Source organism: Mus musculus, chromosome 7 (genome assembly GCF_000001635.26).
Source record: "Mus musculus strain C57BL/6J chromosome 7, GRCm38.p6 C57BL/6J".
Taxonomy (NCBI): Eukaryota; Metazoa; Chordata; class Mammalia; order Rodentia; family Muridae; genus Mus; species Mus musculus.
Window position 1 is genome coordinate 67,350,806 of NC_000073.6, and position 27,116 is coordinate 67,377,921.

The window sequence follows — 27,116 nt, forward strand, 5'->3', positions numbered from 1 at the left end:
CTCTTTTTCTTGGCAAAGGTAGTAAGAAGATTGTTTTTAAAAGATACTTTAGGCTTTTAACCTAATTGTATTAAAATGTAGAAAATAAATACCTCAAACTTAATCCAATAATTTAGAGCACTATTTTTATGGGTCCCCCATCTAAATAGTTACTTTTTAGTCTTTGCTTTGTGTGTCACGGTGGACATAATGATTTAGCAGATTCCTTTATGATAAGTAACTGATTAAGTAGAAATTTAATACACACACAGACACACACACCATATATATATATGTACATATTTATATATGTACATATATATATTTGCTCAATTTTATAGAAAAGTCATTATTACTTCATGTTTTGATCATAATTCTCAAATAATTTCTGAAAGGCTATATTAAAAAACCAAGTTTTTATAATTCTTTTATAATGATCTATAATGAAATACACTTTCAAAAACTAACTTTAGATTTTAATTCAGTGTTGCAGAGAGTTATAAAACATCTAGCTGAACCCTCAAAACTCACTGCCACATGTAGCTGAGAATAAAATACTTGCACGTCTGTAGTTGCTAACCCTATCGACCCCTACTATCCACTATCTATATTGTCCTTAACTGGAACTACATATATTGCCTAAACAATCAAGCTCTGTAACTTTATACACTGACCCCTTCCAGGAAATGACCTTAAATGCTCAGTTCAATGTATACCATCAGCCAGGCCAACCCCAGGGAAACTTACAACTATCATCACTTCAAATGAGCAAAAAGCACTACAGTTTTGCAAGTATAAACCTCTCCTATTATACTGTACATGCATTTTTAAAGATCTCTGCACACCACTCATTTTGTATATCTTCAGTAGTTAAGTCAATATCTGGCACACAATTCAGAATATATTTACTTAGACTCTAATATATTCCACATAATTCCAAGTTCTAGGGATAAATCCCTACCTTTATTTCTCACCTCAAAGAACTTGTATCCTAGTGGAAAATAACTTAACATAATTTAGATAAGGATTAAATGTGGTAGGTTCATGGAAAACCCTTAATAAGAAAATGATAGCAGGGAAGGGAGTACTATTAGAGGGAAGAAATTGAAATTACAGGGAAGATGCTCAGAGAAGGCCCAACACAACAACTGCAACATAGTAACTGTTACACTACATCAGTACACTAATTACTTGACATATATTAACTGATAGCCAAAAGTCATTAGTGTCCTATCTGTATCCTCAATAGGAAAGGACATAATGAAGAAGCAACTTTTAAAGTCATGCAACTAGTAAGGGAGAGAAACCACGGTGAGCATCCAGGGCGGTCTCAACTGCCATGTAAAACCACACTTCAGTTAATGCCTTAGCTGCATAAAGTGAAAAAAATCAAACTGTTCAAGACAATATAGGCTAATGACATGAATAGGAATGACACTGTGATACACCAAGAAAGAAAGAAATATGTGATCTCTGTTCTTTGTTCCTTGCTCTCAGCCTAAAGTTTCACATCTTGAGGAATCTCTAGAGTGGTAATGATATCTTTTTAAAATGAGATGACTGGTGACTTGAGGATCCTTAATAGGACCAAATCATGGTTAAAATTATCATAAAATATACTCCAACTTGATTTTTCAACCCATCTTACCAATATCTAAGTAGAAAAAGGCTAATGGATGAGTTGGTCACCAACAGCTAAGATGTAATAAATCATACCTAAGTAATGAAATCTTCTAAAAACTCAAAGGACAAACTACTAGATGTTTGGAGGATAGCATATGCAGAGAGCTTCCTATGCCTATCTATATACCTTGGTCTCTGCATCTCCTCTCTCTAGCAGTTCATTGTATTCTCTGCATTATTCTTTAGTATACCCTTCACAGATTAGCATCCAATTCAAATATTCAAAATCAGAGTACTGGCCTGACTCCATATGAAGAAAATTCCATACCTAGTCTTCTTATTAGTTGAATTAATACCTAGTCTTCCTACTAGTTGAATTAATAGCATAGGTATACACAAAATATTATATAAAATTGTATATAAGGTATGTATCAAACAGAACTAACTTCCATGTTCAGAATGGTATCTTATTTCCTTATATTCATGAAAGTATCATGAAATCTTTAAAAATCTAAAATCTGAAATGCTTGATATAAAATATTCAACATACAACAGGTAAACAAAGAGAAAGTATCCCCAATTCTATGAGCTACTCTAGCAAATCAATCAAACCTGTGATGAGGCTTTGGCAGTCCGTGCTTTATAGCCAGTTATTCAGAAATAAAGACCACAGCTGGGCATGGTGATGCATGCCCTTAATCTCAGCACCGGGTAGGCAGAGGCAGGCAGGCAGCCTGGTCTACAAAGTTCAAAGGACACCTGGGCTCTGTCATGGAAAAACCCTTTCACAAAGGGGGGAGGGGGGGAGGAGGGAAAAAAAGAGGCAGTGAGCCGAGAGACAGAGAGAATGCACAAGAAAGCACAGAACCTAGAACTTGCAGCAAGCATCTAAATAGGGCTTAAATAGGACTGAGTCTGCACCGGGTAGAATAGAGCATCAGAAATAATTTTAATTAGGTCATCTACCTGGTTTCCACTGGAGAAAGAGATTTCAGGAGATGGACTATTATGAGGAATAAAAGGACAATTCATAATACTTAATGTTGGCTTCTCAAAGATGCAAAATAATTATGTTTATGTAGCAAGTTACAACATGCATGAAACAAGCACTACAAAACCAAACAGAAAGTAAACAAATCACAATTATACTCCAAGATTCAAAATCCCTTTACAACAGAAAATTAATAGACAGAAAGATATCTAACCCATGACTAGTCCTATAATCCAACTTGGATTAACTGTGCTCTACATCCAACTACATAAAAAATATATTCAAGTGCATATGTCTCCTGGCACATTAAACACAAACATATACAGGACTATAAATGTATAAGGAGCTGCTGAGTCATATTTGATGTTTGCTATGGGACTGAACTTCTAAGAAAGAAGATCAAACTTGCCGCAAAGAACTATTTTTGAGCAGGTCCGCTTCCCCCACGTCCTGTAACTCTTCTCTCCCACTCCCCCTGCTGGTGGTGGGCTAGAGGAGAGGTTGGATCCTTATTAAAAGTAGGTTGTAAGAAATGTATGGCTACAGGTTTCACGTCAGTATTATACAATCTCTTTTAGGAAAAAGAAATAATTAGAAATGGCTCTGTAATCTATTGAAGACCAACCTAAATAACCCTCATATAAAAATGAAGCAAAGGGCCGGGCGTGGTGGCACACACCTTTAATCCCAGCACTCGGGAGGCAGAGGCAGGCGGATCTCTGAGTTTGAGGCCAGCCTGGTCTACAGAGTGAGTTCCAGGACAGCCAGGGCTACACAGAGAAACCCTGTCTCAAAAAAAAAAAAAAAAAAAAAAAAAGAAGCAAAGGGGCACAAGAAAAAAGAAACTATACACTAATATTACTAGTGTGTTATCAATATATGAAAAGGGGACATACTACAACTGAGGTTCGTCTCAAGAAAACAAGATTGGTTCAATAGTCAAAAAAAATGTAATTCACTATATTAGTATTCTAGTAAAACTATCCATTCACTTAATTTTAATGAATGCATTGAAAGCTAACAAAACACCCACTCTTAAAGGGAGAAGTGGAAATCTCAGCACCTACAGAAAACATACAACTTGCCATCCTCGATGGTACAGATGGACCTCCCTCTCTAAGATTAGCCAAAAAGCAGTGATGTGTCTTTCTAGTCAGCATTTTGTGGGTGTTCTAACCATTGCAATTAGTGCAAGGAAAACAACACCCAGTCTGTAAAATATCCTCTCTACACACCAACCATGACAACATATACAGAAAATGCTCAAAGAATATAATAAAGTGATTAAAGCTAAAAGGTGAGTCTTGCAAGAGTAAGACAGAAGCCCTAAACTAATTGCATCTTTATATATTAATAATGGCAAATACAAATTTAAATTTTTAAAATTTTGTATAATTTACATTTGTTATTTATGTACATATAAAACTGTTTAAGATTTCATTATTTTTAATGTTATGTATGTATCTGCCTGTAGGCTTGTGCAGGAAAGCAAAGGCGCCAGTGAAGGCCAGAGGCCACCAGAGCTGGAGTTACCAGTGGCTATAGCCACCCAGTATGGATGCTGGGAACCCAAACTTGGACTGTCTACAAAACCAATGTATGCTCTTAACCCTCTCAGCCATCTTTGCAGGCCCAAATTTAGAAAAATTTTAAACATCATTATTTGAGCTCAAAACCATATTTAGAGATAATTTTTTGTTTGTTCGTTTTTTGAGACAGGGTTTCTCTGTATAACCCAGGCTGTCCTGGAACTCACTTTGTAGACCAGGCTGGCCTCGAACTCTGAAATCTGCCTGCCTCTGCCTCCTGAGTGTTGGGATTAAAGACGTGCGCCACCACACCTGGCTTTTTTTTTTTAAAGTCTACTTTTTTTTTTTTAAGATTTATTTATTTTTATTATATGTAAGTACACTGTAGCTGTCTTCCGACACTCCAGAAAAGGGAATCAGATCTCATTATGGATGGTTGTGAGCCACCATGTGGTTGCTGGGATTTGAACCTCGGACCTTCGGAAGAGGTGTCGGGTGCCCTTACTCATTGAGCCATCTCACCAGCCCTAGAGATAAATTTAACAACACATGTGTAAGACTAACAATGGTAAATACTAAGAAACAGTAAAAGTAATTAAACTAGTTCTAAAATAATGGAGATGCCACACTCATTCATCTGATTTCTCAAAACTGTTACGATACTAATTCTCCCCAAATTACCAAAGGTTCAACACAGTTACAATCAAAATCCCAACAAACGAACGTTCTTATAAAAATTGACATGGGTGGGGCTGGGGTAATGCATGCCTCTATAATCCCAGCACTCAGGAGGCAGAGACAGGAGAATCTCTGTGAGTTCAAGACCAGCATGATCTACAGAGTGAGTTCCAGGAAAGCCAGGGCTACACCCAGAAACCCTGTCTCTGGGGGGGAAAAACAAAACAAAGCAAAACAAAACCAAAACTGACATGGTGCGAACATGGTAGTCCACACCTTTAATCACAGCATTTGGGAGGCAACAAGAGAATTTCCGTGAGCTTAGGGCATTAAAGGTGACTAAAAGAGCCTTGTCTCAACAACCGGCATGGCAGTTTAAAACTGGTAACACAGATGCTGTGGTATGGATGCAGTACTCCTCCTCCCCGGGCTCATGTGTTCTGACACTTAGCTCCCAGCTGGTGGCGCTGTTTCAGGAGGTTGTGGAACATCCGAAAAGTAAGGCTTAATGAGGGGTTGGGCTTTGAGGTTTATAGCCACATTTCTTGCCCCATCTCTCTCCTGATTTCCCCAGAAGTAGGCAAGCAGTCTCATATTCTTAACACCACAGCTAAGAGTCACTCTGGCTGCCACACTTTCCACACCACTGGAACAAAAAAACAAAACAAAACAAAAAAACCCTAACTCAAAACAAACCCTTCCTCTCCTGTGCTTTTGCCATTTCCTGGGTCCGAGTTAAAAACAACACAACCACTAAAACAATTTTATGAATAAACAAAGATAGGTGAACCCACTCTACCTGACTTTAAGACAATGTAATACAGTATGCTTTTGTAATTAAGCACACACACACAATTCAGTGTAAAATAGTAAATGTAGAATCACACACAAGACACACACACACACACACACACACACGTACATGATATTCAACAAAGGTACTAGGAAAGTCAAAGTCTCAGTAACAAATGATCCTTGGACAAACAATATTGTTATTTACAATGACTCAAAATGAATCATAGGCTTATACATAAAAGGTAGACAATGATACTTCCAAATAAACACAGACAAAAATTCTACTAACTACAGGACAGGTGATGGCTCATCAGGTAAAGGCTCTTTGCTGCCACGCCTGTCAACAAGAGTTCAATAAGGTAGAAAGAGAGAACCAACTCCTGCGGGTTGCCCACTGATATGCCGCATGCCATGCCGCATGCATGCATGCCTGTGTGTGTGTGTGTGTGTGTGTGTGTGTGTGTGTGTGCAAAGATAAATTAAAATAAAAAGGGTATATATTTCACACACCTTAATTTTTTTCTTTAAATTCTGCTAAAAGGCATAGGTTTGTCAGATAGTATACAAAAATCAGGTACCCTAAATGAAAAAACTGACAAAGTAAACCAAAAATCAAACCTGCTCTTTGAAAGAAATCTTTTTTTTAAGTCCATAATAAAACAGACAACTCAAAAAAAGGGCTTCTTATCAGGAACTGTTCTTGTTTCTTATTTGACTTTCTTGTTTGTTATGTGATAGGGTCTCACTATGTGGCCCAAGGTTGCCCTGAATTGGCAATCCATCTACCTCAATCACCAGAGCACTGGGATTGGAGTTGTGTGCCACACCCAATCTATCATGAAAATATAAAGATCTCTTATATAAAAACACAAAAAAACAGCTTAAAATAGGCAAAAAAAAATGTGAAGAGACAATTCACCAAAAACATGAAGAGCCAGTAAGTAAATGAAAAATGTTATGTATCATTACTCACTAAGGATATACAATTTTAAGTTATAGCATGATGCAGACATACTCATTAAAGTGGTTCCGTTTTAAAGACTGACAACACATGTTGGTGAAAATGACAGAAACCAGAACTTTCACCGACTGTTGGTAAGATGATAAATCCACACAATTATACTGCAAAACAGTCGTGTGACCAGAAATCTGACACTTGTTGGTATTTTCCCATGAAAGCAAAAGCATATATCTGCATAAAGACTTGTGTTCATTCAAATGTTCAGGTTTTATTTATAATTCAGCTTCAAACTTGAAACAACCAAAATAGCCATTAAAAGTGAATATAGAAAACACAACCTACACAAAATGGAACATATAACTTCTAGACAATAAACATGGATAAATCAGAAAAGAAGTCCAATGAAGGTAGGAGAAAGTAGGTACTTTTACAAGCCCGTGACCTCAATAAATACCAGGAGAATTATGAATATGGCCCAACACACTAGAGATGGCATGCAAGTAATTAGCCCCCAGAAGAGTACGTATTATTTGATTTCTTTTAAAACTTTCAAAAGTTTGGGCTACCAACAAAGAACATTCATGATGCACAACTTACTTATCATGAAAGCCACTCATCTCTGAAAATCACTGGAAAATTAAAGAAAAGACTACCTAATAAGGTGTGGTCTAAGAAAAGAGATCAAGAAGACAGAAGAATAGAGGGAAGAATGAAAAAAAGGGTTCTTGCCTATGCCTTCTACTCCCATGATACATGTATCTATTTCTATCAAACAAAAACTGAGCCTAGCACTATACTGTGTAAAAAGTAGCCCTAAACACTGATTCATTAACAAAGCTCTACTGATATAAAAGGACAAGCATTAGTGTCTTTATTAATTATGAGCATATTAAAGAAGACTCACCACTTCTAATTCAATTTCTTCACCATAAGAACAAAATACAATATTCAATATTCAGGCCTTTGTGAGACCTACAATCTGGTCTCAAGCTTTGACTTCCTTAAGCTCTTCTATTTCTGAAAAGTCCTCCATTCTAGTCAAAACTTGTACTCTATACTCTTCTGACTCTTTACTCTTTCAATTCTGAGTCTTTTACTAAAAATCTCTATATATAAAATGCCTTTATATATGTTTAATTTTTAAAACAGTTTCTCTCCAGCTCAGACACCATGCATGATGAAGCCCCATCACCTGCACATCCCTCCTTCCTGAACTCTGTGGCCCATCACTATGTCTAAGAATCACATGACATTTATCAATAAATCATGATTATTAATACAAGTTATCCTGCCCAACCAAACCACTACACCTCCTAGTAGCAAAGAACTGCATCATATATGTTTCTATTCTAAATTAACATATAAAGGGTAAAGAATAGAAAGCATAAAAGGAGATGGGGTTTAGGAAACAAAATCAAAACAAATTACCTTGAGGAGCTTCAGATTTTAGCCAAAATAAAAGAAGTTTGGGGCAGGGGCTCAATAAAAAGTATTAACCTTGGCAAGTGAACAATAAGGACGAAGTAAACCTGAGACACTCCTTTCCCAGTGACACGGATCCAGCACCAGGCACGGGAGCGGGAGTCTACTCCATGCATCACATGTCCACACAGTCCACAAAGAATGTACCCAAACTGTAGAAGAAATGGTGAGCAAAGCTCACAAGAATGCCTGTTCAGTGCATAGCCATGAAGCCTGCTTAATACTTACGGAGACTATAAAAAGAAATGAAAGCTATGAAGTTCCAATGGCCAGTATCTAGGAATACATATTGATTACCTTTAAATAATATTCAAAAGCCAGGTGAAGAACTCTTAAATAGTCATTATAACAATAGGTTTTAATTCATGCTATAAATTGGGAAACAACATACAATGCTCAAGACCATAAAACTGAAACAAACAAAAAAAGGTGGAAGGAACAATTTAACTTCATTTTCAAGATTAACATCCAAAGTTACCTTTTGAGAAAATGCCACAGGAAAGATTGCTATCAGAATAAAAGGTACCATGGGAGCCCTTGGCTGAATAGAGTAAGCCCTATAACTCACATTTTAGTAAAAGCAAGGTATTCTCAATTTATATTAAAGGATGTAAGCCTGTAAATTAACAACATTGCTTTTCAGGGAAAAAAAAAAACAAAAAACATGATGATTCTAACAGTAATCCAGAACTAGTATGCACATGCTATGAGAAAGAGGCAAGAATATTTAGTGTTCATTTGTTTATTTCTACTCCAAAACATTCTAGAGCCTCTAGCTAGCTCATCCCTAACTAAAAGCTCTAAAGCAACTGACAGATTAAGTCAATGGATCCCCTACTTGAAGAAAAGACTTCAGAGTACAATGGTGGCAGTGTAACTCTAAAATATTTCACTTAACTGTTTGTACTGGAAAGGAAAACCACACACTATAACCTGAAGACAAAGAATGATGCTACTGCAGAACTTCTGTGAATGAAGGCTGTATAACCAAAACCTTGCACTTGGTTCCTAGAGCTGCTACACACTGCTAACACAAGGCTCTGTAGAGAAGAGGCTAACAATGGAGCCTGAGGGCCACTCTGAAAGAACATCAGAAACACAAAAGCCACTCCAAATCTCTAAGTCCTGGAGAGAGTCTGGGTGGATTAGAACACATAAGGAAGAATTCAAACATCCTGGTGGTGTGAAGAAACAGGAGTAACTTAAGAAACCTAGGTGCCATGTAAAAGGAAACTGAAACCCAGGTCCCAGAGAAGCAGGGCAAAAAGTAGGGGGAAATATCATTGGCAGCTGTATAATAAAACAAAGTAGACAATGGGAAAATGTATGGTTGTAAAAGAAAAAAGAGAATCATAAAGCTGAGATTCTTTAACCCTTCTCCAACCACTAAAGCAGACAAAAAATAATTACTTAAAAGGAACAAAAGTTCACACTGACAGTAGAGGAAATTATTTACCTATGAGTATGAGCACTGTATACTCCTTCAAAACATGAAAAGTTTTAAAGTCCAGAAAAGAAGAGAAAACAGAAATTGATATGTATCAAATGGGGAATACCTTCTCAACCCACAACAATCACCTCAGAGAAGGAAGAAGGGATTAAACCACTACTTCACAAACAACTTAACTCTAAAATTAAAAACAAATAGATAAAACACACAAAGAAATAAAGGCAATAGCTGAATTTTGGCTGAAAATAGGAAAGATACAAATTATTACAGAAATGCAACACAAACAGCAAGATCTCTCTGATTCAACAGTTCACCACACATCTTTTTTTGTTGTTGTTGTTTTTCTTTTTGAGGCAGGGTTTCTTTATGTAACAGTCCTGACTGTCATCTGTAGACCAGAATGGCCTCAAACTCAGAGATGCACCTGTTTCTGCTACCAGGGTGAAAGTGTGCACAACACTGCTGGCATGACCTAGGTTAATGCCATCCTCTAAAACGAGAAGTCAAGGCTCTCTGGAAAAGATGGTTCTAGAGCTGAGATGGGGAGATGTATGTATGTACAGATAGATGGACATAAGGATGTATGAAAGGACGGACAGGCAGATGGACGGACAAACAGAAAGAATGAACTTGGAGTTTCTTGTAAGAAAGTTTCAAAAAGGATAGGGAACAGATCAGAACACAGGCACAAGGGAGGAGCTTTCTAGTGGTCAAACCAGAACAATGTGAGCAACATGATCTACAGTGACATCAACTATGACCTACAAAATACCATGGACATCTTTGAGTCTTTACTGATAAAAACGAATCAACAAGGAAGTGAAGGAAAAGGAGCACCTGCCTCTTCATTACAGAAGACTGTCAGTTAAATGGTTAACGGTCGAAGAAACTACAAAATCACCACTAGGTAAATTCTACAGTGGTAAACAGTGCTTGCTCTAAGTCCTACTGATAGATGCTAAAATAAATGGATGAGAGTGTAAAGAGATACCATCAGAAACTAGCAGATCCTCAAAAAAAAAAAAACTCCCTGAAGATATATATATCAATTATAAAAGAGGAAAAACTCTGACTTCACAGAGAAGACAGCAGACACCTCCTTAATTAAGGAAACAGATTAACATCAGTAATAAAATACTAGCATTATATACTCCAGATACAAAACATACCTCCTGATAGAAAGTCATTACTTCATGTTACGATCACCCCCACCCTCCAATGCTGGGACTAGAGCTTTCCACATATGCTATAGAGCTCTAGACCAGTTCCACAAGCGTAAATCGCCCTTTTGACTAATTTCTTCTCAAGCTCAAGATGTTCCAATTTTCACTGGATAAAATACAAATATCTTACTTAACAAAGTTTAAGGTTTTCCATAATCTGGCCCCTATTTAACCTGATCTTCCACTACTATTTGCACATGACCTCTTTTCCACTTCCACTTTGTTTCTTTAAAGCAGTCTAAGCTTCTGCCCCTCACATTTTTTGTTTTGCTTTTCTTGAAAGATGGTCTAACTTTATTTATTTATTTATTTATTTATTCATAATGGGTGGGGCCTTTTGAAATTTCCCCCTTCCATGTTAAGCACGTCTATTGGTTTTGTACTTCTTTGGGTCTTGTTTAGACAGCCGTGTTGCTAAGGGTTACCTTCCCAGTTATTTCTTGGAGACACAATGACACAGTGGAATTCCTGGTCCTTGGACTCTTACAAACTTGCTGCCCACTCTTCTTAGATGTTCCCTCAGCCTTAGGAGCAGGAGTTGGGCTGAAGATGTATTAATTAGGCTTCAATTCAGTTATCAGTTCCTTGAGGCTAAATATTCTGGGCTTCACTGAAACTTGACTTCCTTTTATGTGTTTCTATAGTATTCCACACTTCATGCATTAAACACCTCAAAATCAAGCAACCAAAGTGAATTACAAACACATTATCTCCAACACTCTCAAGCCAACTAAGAAAGCCAAGCCTTGTTCACATGTATTTCCCGCACTTCACCCAATGAAACAAACAAGGTACTAAAAACCAAAGTATCAAAGTAGTTAGAAAAAAAAGTCTATCTTTATGATTCCTAACTCAAGAGCAAATATTCTTTGCCCCAAATATTTGGCACTCAATTTTACTTCCATGAAAAATGTTAATTGGTATACAATATGTGACAAAATTAATAAAAGTCTTAAATATCACCTCATTTTATAATTAAAATGATGCCCACAAAAATTACCATTTGGTAAAGAACAAAACATTATAAAGCACCAATGTCAAGATTATGTATTGATGTTCACTGACTGCATATTTTAATCACAATTAGATATTTAAAAGTGAAAATTTTTAGTTTATCATTTATTATATAATAAAGTTAAAAAACAAAATACATAAATTAGCAATGCACTTAAAAGAACAGATTCCACAAAATTAAAATATAACAAACAAGAATTAAATTTGATATGAGAGACAACACTGAATCATTTGGATATTATATACTATAAGCACATGTTCAAAGTATTATAAAACACACTCATCGAGCATATAAAGACTTGTGAAAAAGGATTCCTACTCCCATTAACACAAATTGGAAAACAAGGACAACCACTGAAGAATCAGGTGCAAAGAATCACGCACTGCCTGAGATTGTTAACATTTAAAAAGGCTGAATATTTAGCTTTATTTATTGACAGTAGGTCTGGTATGCACAAGCCCCTGGTTTTGATGGTGGAAAGGGGGACTTTCTTCTTCCAAGTTTTGGGAATGTAAAAACAAATTACAATCTACCAACATAAACCAACATTTCTTAGCTTGACAAGTTAAAAAGGCTCTAAAACAATACAAATAACACACACTATCTACTGCCCAGTTCTTGGTTTCTTTATACTTAAAGGGAGGGATGAGAGGTGCTGCTGAAGAGATGGCTCAGCACTGGCTGCTCTATCAGAGGCCCTGGTACAACTGTAATTTCAGTTCCAGGGAATCCAAGGTTCTCTTCTGGCCTCTGGGCACCAGGCACTCAAGTAATACAAAGATATACATGCAGACAAAACTCATATACATAAGATAATTTTTTAATAAAAAAAATCATGTTATGGCATTCTAAAGTAGCACCAAGAAAATTGTTAAGATTAGCCAGACTATCTTATTGTTCCACAAAATAAGGATGCAACCAAAAAAAAAAAAAAAAAAAAAAAAAAAATCAAACAAACAATGAGTTAAGCCAAAGAGTTAAACTGACCAAATGTGGGTTGGGTTAGTTAGAAACATTTTTCAAAATGAGTTAAGAACAAAAACAGAGAATAACCCATGTGATTAAAAAAAGAACCCATGAATTCATATTGGTTGATATCAATGAAACAGCTAAGAAAGAAAATTCTCTTACAACAGAATGGAGTACCCACTAAATAATGTACCCACTAAAAAGGGGGGTGGGTAGAAAAACACCATTTGCAATCACTATATGTGTGCTTGACTCAAGCAAGATTCCTCAAGGAACACCATAACCATTACCTGAACATTTGGGGGTAAACTGAAACAGATGCTTCAACAACAACAAAGGAGGCAGTGGCATCTTTTACAATAGAAAAAACTGGCAGGTAAAATTTCCAATGAACAATCCAAGTCAAGAGCACCAGCATCATCAGACTGGCACCGAGCTACCTCCAGAAGCACAAGCCACCACTTAACATGAGATCATGCCAGAAGGACATTACCCGAATGTAATTATGAAGATGCAAAAGAACAAATCTTAACTGACAGACAATCCTACCAAAATAAAGGCCATACTTCTTTAACACTATTGTTCAAGAAAGACCAAAAATGGTTGAAGAACTGTTTCAGATTTAAACAATATAAGAGCTATTGACAACGACATGCAACACATCAGAAGACAAAAATGTTATTAAAAATATTAATGGCACAACTGGAGACTATTTAAATATGAATTGTATGAAAAACTATCAAGACTAACTGTCTTCCAGCCACCACGCGGTGGGTATGGAAGAGTGTGCCCAGTTATGAAGAGGCACTGGATGAAGCATTCAGGAAGAGAGGATCACAGGGGGCGTAAGCTACTCTCAAAGAACTCAATAGTAAAAAGAATGCAAAGAAGAGAAAGAACAAAGGGGGAGGGCAAAGAGAGAAGAGGAAAAGGAGAGCTACAGAGCTGGTTCCTGACGGCACAGAACACTATGTTAATGACATATGATTCTTACATGATTTCCTTGTTAGCAATGTACATTTCTAGCCATTACTATATAGGCCACTATATATTTGCTCTTAGCTGTGTTTCTGATCTTAACCAAACAAACATACATTCCCTGGAATCCACCAGAAGATGTAGTCAGTGAGCTACAAACTGTAAATAAAGTAATAATGTTTCTTGACTCTGTGGTCACTTTGCAAACACTAAGAGTGACAAAAAAGAAAGTGACCAAGCAAAGGTGGCAAATGTTGACAGATTATCAACATAGGTGAGAGGTGGATGGAGGTCACTGTGTCACTCTTTTACTTTCTCAAAGCTGGAATGTTTCCCAAAATCATTTTCTAAGTCTTCTGTCAATACTAAAATTTTACATTTGGGAAAGTCATATCTGAAAGAAAAAAAAATAACCTTAACTACTAGCTTCTTCACTCCCTTTCATAATTGTCATCAAATTAAATGCATTAGCTGATAGCAACATTAACAAGAGGTCTTTAGTATCAAAACAATCACTATGCTAAAGTAGTAACCCAGTTTCCAAAAGCCCACTTCTAAGTCAACTGTTTAGCATGTGGAATGATTTTCACTATTACAAATGACAAGTAGGTTCCTAGAAATTTGGCCACTAGTTTCAAATTTTTCCTTAACAATACAGGTAAACTGGCAGTACATTTCTAGAATGCTGTGATAAACTGAAGCCTTTCTGAAACAGCATGTGAAATTAGTCAGATAAAATGAAGGGAATGGGAGCAGAAAGAATGTTTATTAGTAAAGAACAATAAGATTATTATTTCAAGACAGAAATAAATACAGTCTTTAGATAGCAGGACTACCATTAACCTATGAGAAGGCAAACTGATTCCCAGGAAATGCCATTAATTCCCCATAAGCTCTCAAATCCCTTTATAATGCTGATAAAATATGCTAATTCTTACAGAAAATGCATGTTAGGGTTTATGAACTAGAAAGAAAAAAATTTTAATGTGAGTTGAGAAAATGGGTTGCTGGTTATTTCAGTTATTACAGTATCCAAATTCCACTTCAACATTTCCTCAGAATTCACTATTTTTCAATAGGATGGTGGATACAGACCATAAGTGATCTAGCAGAAGAGAGTAGCTAGCATCAGTTACAATACCCCAAAAAGAGATTTAGTCTGCAAATAATGTATGTATCCAGGGCTTTGGAAAGCATACAAGAACAGGAGGGAAAATTCATCAAGAGCGATTAAAACTGGAATCACAGACGGACGAGATAACATTTGAGCTAGTACTTAAAGGATAAGGAGTTCGATAAGTCTATGAGCAAGGGAACATTTCCATCACTGGAGAAAAAAAGTGAACAAAGATACAGAAACACTCATTCCAATAGTCAACATCTTCCTAGTGCAGGCAGTGTACTGTTAATGACTGACAAGACCTATCTTCCTTTGTGGAGTTCATAGTCAGATAATGGAGAAAGACCACAAATATAGAAATAACTGAACAAATCAAACTATGCAAATTTAAACATGTTTTAAAGGAAATAATCCATGTATAAGTGTCCTCGTTGTGTATTTGGTGGGGTGGGAGAGTCAATTTGACACTGAAAAGACTTTCAATTGAGAAAATGCCTCCATCAGATTGTCTTATGGGCAAATCTGTGAACTATTTTCTTGATTAATGGTTAATGTAGGAGGGCCCAGCCTACTACAGGTGTTGCCACTGATGGACAAGAGTTCCAATGTTGTATAAGAAAGCAGGCTGGGGGTACAGGGGCGGAAGGGCTGGCAAGATGGCTCAGCAGTTAAAGAGTACTGGCTGTTCTTTTAGCAATCCTGAGTTCAATTCCCAGCAACCACATGGTGGCTCATGACCATCTACAAAGAGATCTGATCTTGTCATGCAGGTATATGTGCACACAAACAACACTGGCTGTTCTTTTAGAGGTCCTGATTTCAATTTCCAGCAACCACATGGTGGCTCACAACCATCTATAAAGAGATCTAATCCTGACATGCAGGTATACGTGCATACAAAGCAGACATTCATTTGAAAGACATAACACCCATGGAAGGAGTTACAGAGACAAAGTTTGGAGCTGAGACGAAAGGATGGACCATCCAGAGACTGTCCCATCCGGGGGTCCATCCCATAATCAGCCACCAAACACAGACACTATTGCATATTCCAGCAAGATTTTGCTGAAAGGACCCTGATATAGCTTATAAGGCTATGCCAGTGCCTGGCAAACACAGAAGTGAATGCTCACAGTCAGCTATTGGATGGAACACAGGGCCCCCAATGGAAGAGCTAGAGAAAGGAGCTGAAGGGGTCTTGCAAACTTTATATGCCCCAGTACAGGGGAAACACCAGGGCCAAGAAGTGGGAAGGGGGATGGATAGGGGACTTTCGGGATAGCATTTGAAATGTAAATGAAATGAATACCTAATAAAAATTGGGGGAAAAAAGAAAGACATTAGATAGTCAAAAGAAAGAAAGAGAGAGAGAGAGAGAGAGAGAGAGAGAGACAAGACAAGACAGGGAGGGAGGGCAGGCGGCGGGCCAGGCAGTGGTGGCACACGCCTTTTATCCTAGCACTCAGGAAGCAGATGCAGGAGGATCTCTGTGAGTTCGAGGCCAAACTGATCTACAGAGGAAGTTCCAGGAGACCCAAGGCTATTTCACAGAGAAACCATGTCTCAAAAAACAAAAAGATAAGCAAACAAAAGCAGGCTGAGCAAGCCGTGGACAGCAAGACAGTAAACATTCCTCTGTGGTTTCTACGTCAGTTCCTGCCTCCAAATTCCACCTTGAGTTCCAAGCACTTGAGGGATGAAACCTGGAGGATCAGGAACTCAAGGTCATCCTCCGAGACATAGCAAGTTCAAGACCAGTCTCAGTTTGTCTCAAAAATGAGGGAGCAGGTGTGAAGGTGGTGAGAGAGCTCACAGGAGGCTACTGGAGTAAATTACGTAAAAGACTGTAACTTAGACTGAAAAGGCAATGAGACTAAAATATGTGATGAAAATAAATTGTGAAGAACAGGACTTGTGGGTGAATTAGATTTGAGAATGAACAAGAATATTATGTTTCTGGCTTGAATGAAGTAATGTACTAAAATAGAGAAGACCAATAGAAATACAAGATAGTGGAAGAAAGAGGTGGAGGAGATAAGAAGGAGGAAGAGGAGGAAGAGGGAAAAAGGAAAAATGAGTAACGGAGAGGAAAATCTGGCTCTTTTTCAGCTATTTTACGTTTAAGATTCTAAATGGATGTCTAAGTAGACAGCAAGCTCAAGAGAACTCTAAGCTAGAAAGTTAGTAAGTAGGAGTCATCACCTTGAAAACACATGGTTATTTCAGTGAAGAGCACACAGCTTGTCTAGGCTAAGGCAGAGAAACCAAAGGTTAATGGCTGAGGTGTATCTAGAAAGTCTGATGGAAGAATCTTATTAGGTAAGCCATTGACTAACAACTGCAGCCACAGTAGCAGAAAAATAACAGTGCAGGGTAAATTACTGCATGCTATAAAATCAGTCATTCTATTAACACTCACACATCTTACTGAATCCTCTCAACTCTATGTAGTCGATGTTATGTTTCATACTTTATACAATGAATGAGCTTCAAACATACAGAGGACTAAGTAGACTGCTTCTTTTCACTTAACCTTCTGACTTTAAAAGGCAATCTCTTATCCTTGCCTTACAGCCCTCTACTGATCCTTCACACACCTTCTAAGTTTTTGTTTCTGTTTTTGGTTTTAAACAACTGGCATACAAGTGTAGCAATGGTTCTGTCATTAAATGTACTCACTGCTCTTGCAGAGGGGAACTGTTCCTATCCACAGCATCCACATGGTGGCCTACACCAATTCCAGAGGATCCAACACCCTCTTCAACCTCTGAGGATACATGTGCTATACATACATACGCAGCCAAAGTACACATAAAATAAATTTTTAAAAAGAGAGAACTTGCATATTCTGAAATTTAGAAATACATTCCAATCTTACATAGTAGATAAACTTCTGGGAGTAAGGACCAAAGGTGAAACAGGCAAATACAACATTATGCAATGCCAGACAGAGTAACTTGTTTTCAGTACGTGCACATTGCAAGCTATCTTAATAGGTCAAATAGAAAGTAAGTCTTTGCTCAAAGAGTCATATCTCAAACTAACCCAAGCCACAGCTGCATATGCAACTGCTGGTCACAAAACAAGGGAAAAGAGCAGCTCCCATAACACAAACTCACCATCCATTACTGAAAGCATTCCTCAAAGCCTCAAACTTTTACAGGTTTTTTTTAATCTACAAAGTCTGTATTTCTGCTTAGAAAAGAAAACTAGCATTAATTTGAAACAGCCATTAAAAGATGTGTGTGCTTTGAAGGCTGATGTGGTCATGGTAGAGAGCACCTGACTGAAAGGTGTGCCTTGACTGGTATTTGCTAGAAAAGTGATTAATGTCTGATTTTCACCAATGTTAGAAAAGTGCTCTCTGCCACAGTCATCAGCAGCACGCTTGTGGTGCATATACAAACATGTATGCAAATATGTAAAATAAGAATAAACCAAGAATAACACCAAGTGTTAGTGTTCGTAAATTATCTACTACTATACAACATTATATAAACAATGGTATTCCATCCTAATGTTTTAAATTTAGATACTTGTGATTTTATCTTCAGTTACCATTAAGACACCCTACATTAAATTAAATGCAATATTTATCAATTAGGTTCAGTTAATACAAATATTGCTAAAATCTATAAAAATTAATATAAAAGTATCTATTAAATAATGCCAGTACAGATCTTATGCTGTAATGTAATACTTTCTAATTAACAAATGAGCTTACACTATTTAATTATAGTAAACTGGAAGAGGGTGCACTTATCACTGGTACACAGATAAATATAGATGAAGTCATTTAGCTTCACAGACCAGGAAAATGAAGACTGAAAAATTTATAGGTTACTTACTAATGAAAAGCTATTTTAAGTATATTTATTTCAGGTAGGTTGAACAAATACTTTTTTTCTGGTTTCAAATGCTAAAGACCACATGTTGAAAAGAGCTCTCACAACTAATACAAGACTTAATTCACTGAAGAATTAGAAAATTACTTATATTTAATCTAATTTAAAACAAAATTAAGGGAGACTGAGACTAGAAGCAAGTCACAATTGCAGATCAAAAACCTAAAGTAAACTAGTCCAGTGAACACTGTACAGATGATCTGAGTGTGAGCTGACATTGGCACTGGCATAGTTTATCCAAATCCACACATGAGCATTCTCCAGACCAAGTCCTTTGTGACACAGCGCATTCTCACGCTAGCTTACATACAAGACGGTTATGGGAAAGACCCATGGAAGCAGGAAGGAAGGAGCAGTCGGGGTAACATGCTCTCTTGTACATCAAGGCTCAGCAGTGAGCTATGAACTCATCTCATTTAAATTCTACTGCCATGGGACAGGTGGCACAACTCTTTTCCATTTTATCAATGTTATTTCATTAATTTTGTCAGTAGTAAGGTTAGCATCTAAAATCAAGACCTGACCAAAAAAAAAAAAAAAAAAAAAAAATCAAACAATCTTTCTTCAAGGTTTGCAAATCAGAATCCTTTCATATTATCTATCTTATAAAGTCATTCAATTTCCCTATTTACTCTTCTTTAACTACTTTAACTGGAAAAAAAAATCACATCTCGATTTATAAAGACCACATTTACAAACCTTTTTAATCCTGGGGAAAGGCACTAGTGATCATCTTCAATACACAAAGCAGTATTCTCACTGCCCCTTCAGTGTTAAAAAGCTTGGCACTAGACTTTGTAACATTCCTATGAACCTTGAGCTTATCTTTCTAGGGGGAGTATGTTATAAGACACAATGTTTGAAATTTAAATGCCTCAGAAAATCCATGATTTCATCACTAAGTGTTACAATGAAATCCTCTTCTTACCAGACTAAAAGATGCAAGAGGAAAACTGAGGGTTTCCCAAACAGACTGTCAAGCATGCTACTTCCCCAAAACAAATCTGACTGTATGTAGACCCTCCCAAATCAGAAGACAGTCTACTAAGACTTAACTACACTAGCAAACTTCACCTTCACTATAAAGCTGGAAAAAAAAAAAAAAAACAATCAGCATTTGAAACAACCCAACATTTAAAAAACTTTATTTCCAATTACATTTACCAAAACCAAAATAAAAACTAAAACAAAAAGCCCTTTGTTATTTACCTGTTGTGAAAACATAAAAACTATATAGAGAATTAAATTATTCTCAAGGCATAATTCAACATGCTGACATTACAATCATTTTTAAGCCTCAGAAAGCTATCCCTTTCTCTGATCACTAGCTCTTCAATTTAAAATCTTATAGGATGAGTTAAGTGCAATTTTACCTTCATGAAAGACTATGATCTTATGTGTAGCAACAGTATGAACTGAAGGAAATGGGTAAGTACAGTTGAATTTAGAGATCACCATTCTTCACAAACACTGTTTTAATACATGAATATCTCAGGAAACCTTCTTACAACAAGAATTATTAATATATAGTCTGTAAGCAAGCAAATAGCCTGTTTAAGCTTTTCAAAGTGTTTTCACGATTTTAACATTATCCTCTCAACTTTTGTAACAAGAATTAAAGTAAAAGTAATTCCAACTCAATTAATGGACAACAAATACTAATTGTATTGTCTTATACAACATACAGATATGTCTCAGTAAACATTCCATTTGTATAATATTACATTTACTATAATTTAAATCATCTTTAAGGGAACATGTCTCCCTAAAAGTTGCCGTTTACAAGACAAAATAGAGATCTCCAAAAATACACAAAAACAAAACTAAAGTGTATATACAAATGTCATAAAAGCATTGTTACTTCATCCTCATTTCCTAAATTCACAGGAAAAGAAATGTCATTTTAGTGTGTTTTAAAACACACACACACACACACACTACTTTGTTTACCTTTTCCTCAGACTGTCCAAGTACTGCCAAGGTAACATAGATTTTAAAACTGACAACTAGACTACTTAGCAGTTGCCAAAACAACGCAGCTGGATTCTTAAAGGGAAAGTACTCTTGTGTAATATACACCTAATTACTGCTTTACAGAACCTCACTGTCATACAGTAATGGATGTTTCAAGAAAGACATAAGAGAAACACGATGCGCTGCGCTACAAACTTGAAAACTGTTATACAATATTAGTTTTAAAATAGTTGTCAACACATCGCAGCAGGTCTTTCTAATTTCAATTTCTGGAATCCCAATTTCACAGTAAACATACAGGTTAGCGCGACGGTGTAGTCAGTCTACACTCCGTTGCCTTCTGGATCATGATGACAGGGGCTTCAGAGCTCAGGGACCTATTTAAGGTCCGAGTGAGCAAGAATTTGATAGTTACACTTTTCCAGGGGGAGGGGGGAAATGCTAATTCAGAAAACGCTCACCTTTCCCAAACTTGTCTGCAATATCACTGATCTTTAATCCTCAACCGCCCAAAAACAGATGACATCGAACCCAAAGGCAAAGTTTCCATCTCACCCTGAGACCTAAGGCGGGATCTACCCGATTGCAAGGAGCGGGTCCCTTCTGCAGCCCCGACTCCCAAGACCTTTTCCCCGCACCCGCAGGTGCTCGAACCCGGCCACCGCCCGGGCCAGGTCCAGACACACAACCTAACGCCGATATCCCCACGGGAGAGTTCGACCCCCTACCTCCCGCCCCAGTGAACCAACCTTCCCCCCGAAGCAGAAGTGGGGGAACTTTAAGTGCGACCACAGGGCCGGACGCCCCCCGCACTGGCGGTTTACGGAGCGGGGAGACCCCGAGATCCGCGACGCTGGAGGAATGGACCGAGTGGCTCCGCGGCCCCCTGGGAACTCCGTCAACTTTCAGGGAGGAGCGGGGCGGCGCGGCTGGGGGCCCCAGAGGTGGCGCGCACAGGGAGGCGGCTCGCGACAGTCCCCCCCGCGGGCCCCCGCCGCCGCGCCCGCAGCCCCCCGGGCTCGCCCCAGGGCACCCCGCCCCCACCGCACGGGGCCGCGCCCCTCCGCTCTCCCGAGGGCCCGGCCGCCCCACGCCCAGCCTCGCCCCGGCGCCCGGAGCCGCGCGGGCACCCCTCCTCGGCCTCGCAGCCCCTCCGTGGTAGTGCCCCCCACTCCCAGCGCGGCCCGACCCCCTTCCCAGCCGCCGCCACATCCCCGCCGCCCGCGGCCCCTCACCGAGTCTCCGCTACTGCCGGCGGGCGCGCACACGCCGCAGCCCCGGCCCGGCCCGCCACAGCACTCCGCGCCGCCCGGAGCCGCCTCCTTCAGCCCGGGACTCGCCGGGACATCCGCGCACGGATCCCCACACCGGGGCTATTTTTAGGAGTCAGGCCTCGGCCAGGCCGGAACTCGTTCTTCGCGGCGCGCGTGCGCACTGCGAGGACGTCTTGGTGTCCCTCCGCGGGCCTCGCCTCTCCCTTCCTCTCGGCTTCCTCTCTTTCTTCTCTCCCGGGCTCTCCTTTTAGGGTATATTTCTGCTCTCGGTGGGTCCTGAAGGGTTTGTCATGGACAAGACGAGGGACTAGTCAGAGAGAGCCGCGCCTTCTCAACAGCTAGCGCTGTGGCACAAGGACAAGAGGGGCGGACTATGTTTTTCCGGGTGGGTGAGGCGACAGATCACCCGGCACAGGAAGGAGATGACGGCTGCTTGGCGCCGGGGCTGCAGCCTGGAGCGCGCTTCCCTCTTTGAAGGACCGTGTTCTCCTGGAAGGGATACTGGTCACTTGATGAGGGCCTGGGCGTGGCGGGCCGGTGGCGTCGCGCCCCCGCCGCCTCCTGGTCCAGCCCGGGCCCACGGCTCCGGTGACGCGGCGCGTGACTAGTCCCCGCGCTTGGTCCGTGACCACAGCCGAGAGGCCCGACCCGGCGGGACGGCCCAGACGCCCTGTGCGGTGCTCGGGACCGAGGCCAGCTCCCCGCCCTCGTGTGCGCCGGGCCTGCCCAAACCTCGGCTCGCCACGCCCTCACTGTGGTCGGGGCCACACCTGTGTCCAGGCCTGGACAGCTGCTGGGTCACCCCCGCCGGGCCAGCAGTTGGATGCTGTCCCTGGCCACCCAATCCCAGCAGGGGCTTGGAAAGCAGAAACACCTTGAGAATGAGGCAACCTGCCTATTTGGGCTACTAATACTAGCTAGTATGGATTAGTGGTAAACTGTATCTCACTTAGTACTCACATCGCAGTGAAGTTCACCTCATTTTCTGTTCCCATTCGGCAGATAAGAAAGGAAAACTGAGAACCACTCTGACCACGCAGGGTCACACAGCGTCAGAGAAGGGCCATAAGGATCTGAATTCCTAACTACTCGACGAACTGATTTTTCTGAGGGGAAAAGATGTCTTTGAGACAGCACTTGTATTTTGTTAACTTACTGATTTTGTCCAGAGAAGGCTTATGGGGGTGACTCTCTGCTGGTCCTCACCCCCAAAAGTTGCTACCGCTGTAGAGGTAATAAGAATGTGATGGCTGGTATCCGAACCCAGAGCTGCCCATGCAATGGGCACAAACCCTCATTCGAAAATGAGAGGCTCAATTCTGTGGTTAGGGCTTTAAAACAAGTCTTTGGGGGTGGGTGAGCAGATGTGCGGAGGAACTGGGAAGTTACAAAGGAAGCTGGAGGCTCTCTGGCTTCCTCCCTCAAGGACAACAAGGCAATGTGCTGGAGAGAGGCTGACACAAAGGCAGTACAGAGATACGAGATTACCAGACACTGGAAAATAAGCCCAGGGCTTCTACTCAGGGCCTCGCTTCAGTGTTCAGGGGAGTTTGGTGGAGGGGGGTGGCAGGGAGCTGTTATCTTCCCCTCTAGCCTGTCAGGCCCTTTGAGAGGAAAAGGCCTGTGCCCAGGCTGCAGGGAGGATTTTAAAACACACTAATTCTGGTGTAAAGCAGCAAGGTATGAGGAAAGGCACGAGTGTTATCCCACCAGAAGCCGCAGCAGCTGTATTCAACTGTTCTACTCCAAGAGAATGGCTGTTCTGGTGATTTCCACTAAAACTAAAGGTAAAGGAGAGTGAAGACTAGGCCCTTCTCACCAGCTTTTCACCCTGAGAGAGAGGGAAGGACAAAGAGGACAAATTGTTTCAGAAGACATTTGACTCTCTCATAGCTCCCCCATCCCTGCCTTCTGTTTGCAGTCCTCCTGGAACACAGGAGACTCAACTCCAGCCTGTCCACCCATCCCATCGCCTAATGCTTTTGGTCACCCTAGAAGCCAGGCAGAGGACTTGGCCATAAGTGCAGCCAAGGGAAAAGGCTGTTTGCACAGTTTTAGAGAGAACCCTTTTTCTCAGCATCTGCATCACAATATCATTGCCTAAGAATTAGGAGTGATCAGAGGATAAAAAGAGAGAGGGAAGAAGGAGGGGAAGGAAGAGAAGACAGCTGTTGGAAGATATATTACCAAAGCACACTCAACTGTTACTTATAGTTAAAATAAGTGTTTGGGGGAAGGCGTTGAAGCATCTGCACCTGAAGTCCAGTGCCCAGCAACTTCCCAGTGCTCAGCTTGGCGTGGACCATATGCCCAGCATGGCTGTGTGCTGCTGACTCCAAAGGAACGACTGAGGAGCAGCACGTTGTCCTCCTATTCTGTCTGGCCTCCTTAAAGCCCCAGTGAGCGGGCTGCAGGGACTCAGCATTGCTCTGGCACTGGGCCTGAGTGAAGAACAGCCCTTCTTTCTACAAAGAGGCTGCCAGGTCACAGCAAGGATCCAGCTTAAAACACGATACAGCTTCTCTCTTGGTGACCTTGAAAAGGACTTCTTCCTAGGACACAGCACAGGAGTAACTAAAGGAAAGGTCATTAGGGAAGACTTCTTAGAGGAGGCCATGCCCACAGTAAATCTAAAACACTTGATGGGATGCACAGGGACCCTCTGCTTAGCTCTTAGTATGGATGGAAAAGAAACAGGATCCCTGATCACCAGGGCAGCCTCTTCTTGCCTGTTACCTAACTGTCCCCACTCAGAACCCCCAATGGCTGCTTTGTGCACATCAGCCTGTTCCCCCATCTGGAGGGTAAGCCTTTCCCTACCTGGTCCAACTCTGACGAGGCACCATTTTGTACTATGGCCCTTCTCTAAGTTAGTGCATGAGTACTTAGGGGCCTCTTGTACGTGGCACAAGAGAGGATCCATCCATGGCTGACGTGGTGCAGCCTCCAGATGGAGAGCCAACAAGTAGTGATACATGAGGCTAGAAGTGTTCAAAGTGAGGTAGTACAGTATCTGAACATACTGTCTTTTTGCCTCCTTCATCGACACCAGTGGGGAGCTACCAACAGGTACTAAGCCGGTGAAAAGCTTCATCTGTTTGACATGTTGGGGAGCAAGAGAGAGAACCCATCCCAACAGATCACAGGAGACCAAGGAGAAATGGCAGTGAAATGCAAAAAGGGACCTTAGACTGGGTTCTGGTATTAAAGGGAGACATAGATGGGAAACTGGTGAAGTTTAACTAAGGTCTGTAGTTCATACTTATATGATCGATAATCATATCTTTATTTTAAATAAAATGTCAACATTCAAGGAATAATGTAGTGAATCACCATGACAATTTTGAAAGGTTTTGTTGGTCTAAGATCATTATAAGATAAAATAATTTTGGAATAACAAGGTATTGCTTTAGTATTTTATATAGATTACAATCTCCTAGTTATAATCTTTGAAGTTAAGAGAACTGGAATGCTGGTTGTGTGGAGTTTTTGTTTTGTTTTGTTTTTTTTTTAACAATAGAAAGTAGCTATAAGTCTCACTTCAATGTGAGCAATATTAGAATTGCTGGTAAATGTTGACAAGTATTTTGGAGTGACCAATGTTCTGAGTAGAGGAAAAACCTTAGGAAAAATGTTTCCGTTTCCAACACGACCCAGTAGGGTTTCATGAGTGCATGGACTTGTTCCGAAACTTCAGAACCTGACACGGCCACACGTGTAACGCGTTGAACATCGCCTGGTGCGTTCTTTTCAAGCAGTAAAGGTGCTGTTTTCACTTTTCTTATTTAATATCACATGGGCTTTTATTCTCGTATGACTGATGATGAAAAGGATGAATGCAGGCTCTCCCAGAAGGGGATAAAAGAGCTTTCCTTGGCTCTGTTTCCATTCTTCCATAGGAAAGTCTACATAAAGATTCAATAAACTTGAAAAACACAAAAACTCAAATCTTTGACAGCTGGGTGTTTTACATGATCATACTTCAAATAAGTCTTTCAATTCCTATTATACGTTGTCATTTTGTTATATTGTAGTTTTTTTCTTCTGTATAGAGTTTATTCAGATTTTGCAGCGCTCTCCAAAAACCATCCATAGATTCACATGTCAATTATTGTAATTCCAAACCTTGAGTTTATTATCTTTTCACTCTCTGTATCGTTCCAAAGAGAGACTGATTCACATACACACCGCAGCAGTCCACCCACATCAGCTGCTTGCATATGAAATGCTCATTGTGGCTCTTTGCCATTCTCCTCTTCTCACGGATGTTCCTCCTGAAGGCTGGCAATGTCCTTTGGTCCCACCTCAGTAATCTCTTTCTCAGCGCATTCCAGCATGACAAACCTCTGCTGTGTCTACTAGGATGTCCGCTTAGACCCATTCTGGGTCTAGATGTCCCCAAAGATCCCTCATCCAGAGAAAATGATAGATTCTCTCTAGGACACATTTGCAAATTATTCTCCAATGACAACTCACAGTCTAGCAGGAATTTATAACTGTTAGAAATGCAAGGTGTTGAGATTTGAAGCAAATTTGGGAGTCGCCAAAAAGGTAAAGCTGCAAATTTGGTATCAAATAGTCCTTTGTTTATATCATATTCCTAACAATTTTTTTTCAGGTGTGTTACATTGGGTAAACTGTTCAACTTCTCAACCCAACTTTCTCATGTATAAAGTGATAGAAACACTTACTTGAGGTTATTTTGAGTGACCTATGTAAAGTGCTGAAATAAGCTTCACATTCCTACCCCAATGACAACTTTGTGTGTGACTGCTCATTGATAAATTAAATTCCATGACTTCTACGAAGACCCTAATGTATGTCAAGCCCTGTCCTGCTCATTGATAAATTAAATTCCATGACTTCTACGAAGACCCTAATGTATGTCAAGCCCTGTCCTATGCCCTGAACAAACAGATGGGACCCATGTTCTCATGGAGTTTGTAGTCTTGAAGTCAGATCATAAAAGATACATAAAATATGTCAATAAGGGCTATGATAAAGTCAGAGAAATCCTCTATCCAGAGAGAGGAACTGTGCTGATCCTGTAGCTTTGGGTACAGGGAGGGCTTCTCTGAGGCAGTGATGGTTAAGCTGAGTGTTCATAGTCAAAGAGCGACCCAAGCAGAGTGAAGAATGAAGTGTTTGGAGAGAAGCGAGTTTAGTCTGT

The 27,116-nt window shown here is 39.9% G+C and overlaps 1 protein-coding gene across 10 annotated transcripts in view; it reads right to left on the minus strand.

Annotated features, from left to right (window-relative positions):
- Mef2a (myocyte enhancer factor 2A) overlaps positions 1–25,651 on the minus strand; it is a 145,294-nt gene extending 119,643 nt beyond the window's left edge. For 7 of the 10 annotated variants that reach the window (NM_001291191.2, NM_001357324.1, NM_001291195.1 and 4 more), the window contains exon 1: positions 21,908–22,053. The gene's annotated coding sequence lies outside the window, so the exon portion shown is untranslated. Of the gene's footprint in view, positions 1–21,907 lie in introns of all 10 variants that reach the window. The other 3 variants (XM_006540684.4, XM_030242191.1, XM_017322011.2) reach the window with 1 other exon arrangement.
- Between the last annotated feature and the right edge of the window lie 1,465 nt (positions 25,652–27,116).